This window comes from Thalia democratica, chromosome 2 (assembly GCF_965202585.1).
Source record: "Thalia democratica chromosome 2, ktThaDemo2.hap1.1, whole genome shotgun sequence".
Classification (NCBI taxonomy): Eukaryota; Metazoa; Chordata; class Thaliacea; order Salpida; family Salpidae; genus Thalia; species Thalia democratica.
In genome coordinates this window covers 59954411-59961519 of record NC_139166.1, presented here as the reverse complement: position 1 = coordinate 59961519, position 7109 = coordinate 59954411, and the positions used below count along the sequence as shown (strand labels likewise).

At 24.7% G+C, this 7109-nt stretch overlaps 1 long non-coding RNA gene across 1 annotated transcript; it reads right to left on the bottom strand.

The window, feature by feature from the left end:
- Positions 1–2921: 2921 nt before the first annotated feature.
- Positions 2922–5428, bottom strand: LOC145830103 (uncharacterized). The gene is made up of 4 exons (XR_014369617.1): positions 5346–5428; positions 4171–4250; positions 3299–3378; positions 2922–3013 (listed from the first exon to the last, which is right to left on the bottom strand). It is a non-coding gene; the product is annotated as an uncharacterized LOC145830103 (long non-coding RNA).
- Between the last annotated feature and the right edge of the window lie 1681 nt (positions 5429–7109).

Sequence of the window (7109 nt, the reverse complement as noted above, 5' to 3'; positions counted from 1 at the left end):
TTTCTTTAACTTATTTAAGTTGTTTCTATTAAAACTAAAACATTATTTAACTGTTCTGTGTACTTCCAACTTATTACAACCTTAACGCATTTAGTATTTTTATTAGACATTAGATAAAAAGATCTTGCAATTTTTTAACAAAATGCTTGACTACAGTTGATCTTTTCTTTTTTTTCTAATGTTCTTAAATCGAATTGAAAAAAAAAGCAATATAAACTATACATACAATCAATTCAAAACTTCACAAAACATTTTTGATCATGAGACATTAAACAACTTTACTATAATTACACAATAATAAACTTATTAGTTTTTAAAAGTTCTTAAACTACTTTTCCAAATGATTTCACAAATCAAAAAAGAAGACAAATGCTTTGTATGAGTAGCTTAAAATTAAGTACACTTGGAAGTTTACTATACCATGATGTTTCATTTATATGTATAATAACTGCAATGATTTATTCTTTTTTAAGTTCAATGATAAAATATTCAGTTCAACAAGGTCAAAAACTCTACAAAAAAGAGAATGATATTTTTAAAGCTATTTCATTTTTTACCTTATTAACTTTTTTTAACTCTTATTTTAAAGCCTAAAACGTCTTTATTTAAATTATAATTTCTTGCGGCAGAATAGTTAATATTAGGCATCAAAAATCTTTAGGAAAGTAATTATAATTACTTAAAGTATTATCTTAAAAATATCTAGTAATTAGATGTAATTTTTGTCTGCTACCCTCGTAAAATTTTATAAGAAATTTGTTAAGTTTTATTTATGTTTAATAGCAAGCTTTGCTCGTCAGTACATTAAACTAATGTAGTTTTATCTGCAGAATCTAAATAAGCTTTCGAGTCAGGCTAATCTGTTTAAGCGAATCTAATAAACATTTTTAAACATAAACTTTCCATAGTAATTTTTTATATATTGTCCTTGAGTTTTTTAAAGATAAAACCTTTTTTAAATAAGTTTTACACATGTTATAAAGTTCTCTATGTTGTAGAGTGCTCGTTATAAAGAGCTTAACTATTAAATATAATTTATTCAACAATTTTCAATTCAAGCTTACGCCGTTTCACTTCCAGCTGTTTGCCCAGTATAAAAAATATTTTCAAATCACACAACAAATTTATTACTAGCAATTTCTTTATAAGTATTATTTTAAGAAGTAACGTTAAAATGCGTTAAATCCTGGAGATCCTGATAAGCTAAGCTTATCGGAATATATACCACAGATGTTTTAGTATCAAAACTTTATTCCAACTAACGAATAAAGTTTTGCCTTATTGTATTATCTAAACGTTCTACGTTGGTATAGATAGTTACTAGTTTTTATAAAGAGATAAAGCTACATTGTTTTATTTGCATTTAAAAGTCAATTTAAACATTACATTTTTGTTGATTGTCAGAAATACTTTTTGAATTTTAAACACTAAATTAAAACTTTATTATTTAGCAAGTATTGATAACCTCATAAGAGTTTGAAATAATTCTGTTAAATAAAGGTGCTTTATTGTATTATCTAAACGATCAGCCTTGATGTAGGTAGTTACTAGTGAGTAAAAAGTTTTTTTTTTTTTAAATTTAATAAGTTAAAATCAGTATCGTATTTGAAGTTAGTGCAGTGTTCTTCACTTATTGATAACATTATTTTTGTTCATTATTATTTCTAGCTAGATAATAATCTAACTAAAGTGTACCCTTGTTTGAATAATTTCAATTCTTAGCTTTATGTTTTTTAATAAAGGGTTCCTAAGTTAAGAAACAACTTGTTATAATTATTAATAACCAAATAAAGGTAGAAAATTTTTAACTAATATTACTTGGTTAAACGTTAATGCAAAATTATTTTGAACAATAAATTAAAAAGGGTTGTAACTCTTTAATTCGAAAAAAAAAAGGTCTAAGTTTATTAAAACATCCTAAAAAACTAACTACAATCCAGTTTACCCAGAAGTTTTTGAGGTATATGTATATATATTTAAATACATGCATAATCAATCAAGCTTTACTTTTCATAGTTATTCAGTTACTTTTCCATTCAACCACAAAGAAAGTCTATAAAGTATATAATCTAATTAAAAAAAATTGAAATTTACACACAGTGCATGTTTTAAAGACGTTGAAACAAATTATTTTATTCGCTTGTACTTAATTTTTTAATCACTAAGAGCAGGATTTTAAACATAAGTTTAATATAGAGCATTGATTATACCTTTGTTACATTCAAGTAGAGCTTAAGTAGCTTAATACATGAGTTCATTACATATATGCTTAAGTTACATAATATTTTTAATCAACATTAAAATTATTAAATGACAGCATAAGTTTTTTATAAAATATTAAAAACTCAATCTAGTTTAAAATATTACAAAAACTAGAAGACTTTTTAACAATATCTTAAAGCTAGCCCGATTGCAACCATGATTAGGAATACTTAAACAAGAGCTATAATATAAAATGGATTTAAAAAAATCTTATTTAAATAAAAACTATTCCCATATACAAATATCAATTATAAATTTTTTCAGATAACTTCTACTTATACACATATTTCATTTTACTAAATAACAATAAGTTACATTCTTAAACTAATTTCATTGTTTAAGAACCATCAGTTTCTAAAAAAAACATATTTTAAGTAGATTATCTTATTTAGAAAACTATACCAAAGAAAATTATCATAAAAAGTTTTACTAAAAAGATATAAAATAACACCTATTTTTCGGAATAAAGCAAATCATAAAGATGTAAAAGAAGTGAAACATTTTCTATTAATAAAAGTTACCTAAAAGTTTTTATCACACAATGCTTAAAACTTTCTAAAAGCACATTTTTAAAATATAAACTAAAACTTTTTTTACAACTTTTGCGCGAAATAAAGTTTTTTGTGAAACTTAAACTTTAAAAAAAGTTTAAAACCATCTTGGATTTAGAAAAACAAGTTTTAAAATTAATTATTCCGATTAAAAAAACTTATTCTTCAATTTTGGTTTCCTTGTATTTTGCTACTTCTTTCTGTTAGTTAAAAAAAAAATATTTAAATTTTTCTCTTTATATTAAAGATATTTACATTTATTTTATCAATTAAGAAAACATTCAAAGTTTAAAAACAAAAAGTTTTAAATCAAAGTATACTAGATTTTTTTGATATTTTTTGTGTTAAATCTTCATTTCAATCAAGTTTTGAATAAAACTATAATTAATATAATTAAAACATCACTCTTTAGCTTTTTAAAATATAAAAACAAATTGAAAACAGATAAAGCTTGAAATTTAAATGTAAATACTATTAACACAAACTTTAAATAAATTTAAGACATGGGCACATTCTCCATGAAGATCTCTTAGACTATCCTTGAAAACCTGGACGGCGGAAAACTCTGAAAAAAATTATTTGTTTATTAGAATTATAATTTATTTAATTAAACTTATACAAAGCCTTTGGCTGTAAGATGATTCTAATGTTAAAAATTATGTGATATAAATTTTGTTTTGTAATTAAAAAAAAATTAACAGGTTTTTAAAACTAAAGCAAAACATATAAGCAAAACTTAAAATAATAAAAACTTGTTATGGAATTTTCAAATACTTATTTTTTGATTGGTATTAAACCTCTTTAATAACGGTTTAAATTTTCCCACCAACAATTTAAAAACTCTATAAAATGATAAATTGTGCATATCTTTAAATATAATGTTTTGTGTAAATAATTTTATTTAAAAGAAAAATTTATGTCTTATTTAACTCATAAAAAGTATAATATGAAGGTCAATAGTACCTTCAAATTACTATCTTATTAAAAAATAATTTAAAATATTACTGAATTAATACCACTGAAAATTTGAGTATTACCAAACGAAAACTAATTTTACTCCAAAACTAATTAACTTTACGGTTGAGAAAAGAATAACAAAAGCGTAAAATTTGATTTAAGAAAAAAATAAAAAGCTTTAAACTTGCACTTTAAAATATTATTATCAAGGCTATTGCAAAGGGAAAATTCAGATTTTTTTGGTAATAAATTGTGCAGCTTTTTATTTAATTTACATTTAAATCATTAATACCTTAATTTAAAAGTAAACTTCTATAAAACAATACTTTTAAAGTAACTAAAAAGTAAAATCTAGTAAAAAGTATTTATTAATAACTTTTTAAAAATAAATAAAACAAACCTTTATAAGTCTGAATTCTGACATGGATTTTATTTTCAGAGGGGTGTGGTTTTGAATAACCGGAAAATTGAACTTTCGAGCTGAAATATTTTGCAGTTTAGGTTTTAAATATGCAATTAAAATTAAACATATATATTTGGACTACAACTAATGTTTTAAAAAACAAAGTGAACATATACTGCTCACAAAGTTACTGAGCAAAAATAACTTATTAATTAACAATTTTTAATTAAGTTTATATCTTACACTAAACATTTCAAACTATTGAACTTCTTTATAGCACGAAAATAATTAGGGTGCTTATAAAATTATGACCTTTGAGTTTTTAGCTAGATTTTTTAGAATATATCAGGTTGTGCAAAAATTTATCAGATATTAAAAAGCTTTCACAGGGCGATTCTTGAATTCATGAAAAAAAAACCAGTCTACACTAAATGGGACCAAAAAATGCAACCTCGAAGTTTTTTTCTTGAAATCATTTTACATGTGGCAACTGTAAAAAAAAAACACATTGTGCAAAATCAGAAACAATTTGAAAAAAGCTTCGGGAGGACTTTCTTAATTTTTGTAAAAAAACTTTTTTTAAATATATATATATATAATACTTTCATAAAACTCTTTAAAACTCTCTCAAAATCGTCTTAAATTCCGAACTAAGTGATTTTGTGATAACTTTTAAATAGAAAACCAAAAACGTGAAAGTCTTTTTTTTTGCACAAGCTGATTTAGTGATGCTTGTCAAATATAAAAAATATAGCTGAAAACTTATAGGGAATTTTCTATAAGAACTCTGATATATATGCATTAGAGACAATAACTACATAATGACAACAGTTATTTTAATTAAGTAAGTTTAAAAATCAGTGACCCTAAAGTTTTTTTATATGATGTACACCACTAAGACTTTAAAAAAACTTTTAAATATTTAATCAGATAAACTTGAAGAACTTTTATTGTGAATATTAAAATTAATGTTGCGAACAACACACTTTCCAATTCAAACAAAAAAAAACTTATTTACAACTTGATAAAACTTTTAGCAGAGTAGAAAAAATTTAACTTCTTTTTGTTCAAATATACTTGAAATAGAAATATAAACAAACAAATTTTAACAGTCTTCTATTACATTACAGCTAAACAATTAATTGCTTAACCAAAAGTATTTTTAAACCAACTTTTTGTCAAGTATGTATTTGAGCGCATTACCAAGTGTATGATCCTCATCTGCAATTATGAATGTTTTCTCGGTATTGCTACCATGTGGCAACTATTAATTATATTAAAATAAAAAATAATAAAATCCTAAAATATTTTACTTTATTTATATAATAAAACAAATGTTTAAGCACTGCTCTGGTTTATTACCGGTTTCGGTGAGCCTTGGCCGACCTTTTCAAATAATTTCAAAACAGTAAATAACATTTAGACATTGGCAGTAATGTGAATCTGAACTCATTGATGCGTAAAAAATAAATAAACATTAACTATTCAAATTTTAATGAAAAATGCATGATTAGGTGAACTAAATATTGGTATTAATTAATAAATAAAAATAAAAGAAATTAAAAAACTAAATGCAGTAATATAAACGAAAACACAACAAATTCTTAACAAAATTCTGAAAAAACTAACGGATGATTAAAATGCTAAAAATATTTAAATTATTAGGTTTTAGACTCATTCCAATAGAATAATAAAAATTTGTTTCTGTGCCTGCAAGAGCTCATTACTTCTGATCTTTTATTAATACAGTTCTTATCTGCTTGTAGGATCTTTAATGCTTCTTTCAAGCACAACCTGCACGTCTCGATTCTCGGTCTTGATTCATATTCTTTTTCCAGTATTGTCCAAGTCAATTCATAATTCTTATTTTCGTTCTTCAATGTGTGGATGTATTTTGATAGCTCAGTTGCTTGTTTGTATTGAATATAATTTCTATCTTCTGGGTTGCTATTTATTGTCGTTCTGTGGGTTGCCACTCTTTTTTTAAATTGGTTGGCGCTTAGACCAATATATGATTTAGTTGCATTGTCAGTTTTTACTGTGGCCTGGTATATGACATTTTTTGCTCTACAGTTACCGCCTTTCAAAGGACATTTCTCTTTGTTTCTACAGTTACATGTTTCATCTTCATCATTCTTGTTGCAGTTTGTGAGCTTCTTGTTATGATTCTTTATGATTGTCTCAATGTTTGGCAAACAGCTGTAACTTAATTTGATGTTGTTCTTATTCAAGTATTTTTTGAATTTACTGTCTACTCCGAAGTATTTGTTTATTATTTGGAGAAATTTCTTGCCAATGTTTGTTTTTATTGATTTGCAGTATGGTGGGTTAAACCATATTATTTTTCTTTTTCTTTTTCTAGGCTGTTTCTTTTCATCATCTTCATCTTTGAACTTTATTTTGTGATTATAGCCACTTAACTTTATTGCGTCATTGTAATCTTTACTTATTTCATTGAATAGATTTTCATTGCTAGAATTTTTGGAAAGTCTTTCTTCTATCATTTTTGGGATTTGTTTCAGTATTGCTGGAGGGTGGTTGGACTTTGAATTAATATATATAATTTTGCTGTTTTCTTTTCTATATGGTTGGAATGTGTGGTTGTATAGATTGAAGCTTAAGTCTAGATAGTTAATTTTACGTGAAGGATTTTCAATATCTAACTTTATTCCCATCTCTTTTGATATGTTGTGCATGGATTTTTTAATTTTCTCTATATCAACATTACTTTTGTTTTTTTCTATGACCATTAAGCCATCGTCGCGGTACAATCCTGTTGTTAGGTTTGGGAGCGCATTCCTGAGTTTATGTAGTATATAGAGACCTACCAGTTCGCATATTTCCGCTCCATGCTTACCTCCCATGGTGATGTCGAAAAGTTCATTCTCTTCTGTGTTAGTCTTTCTTTTTACCCATACTTCTTCTTTATTATGTAA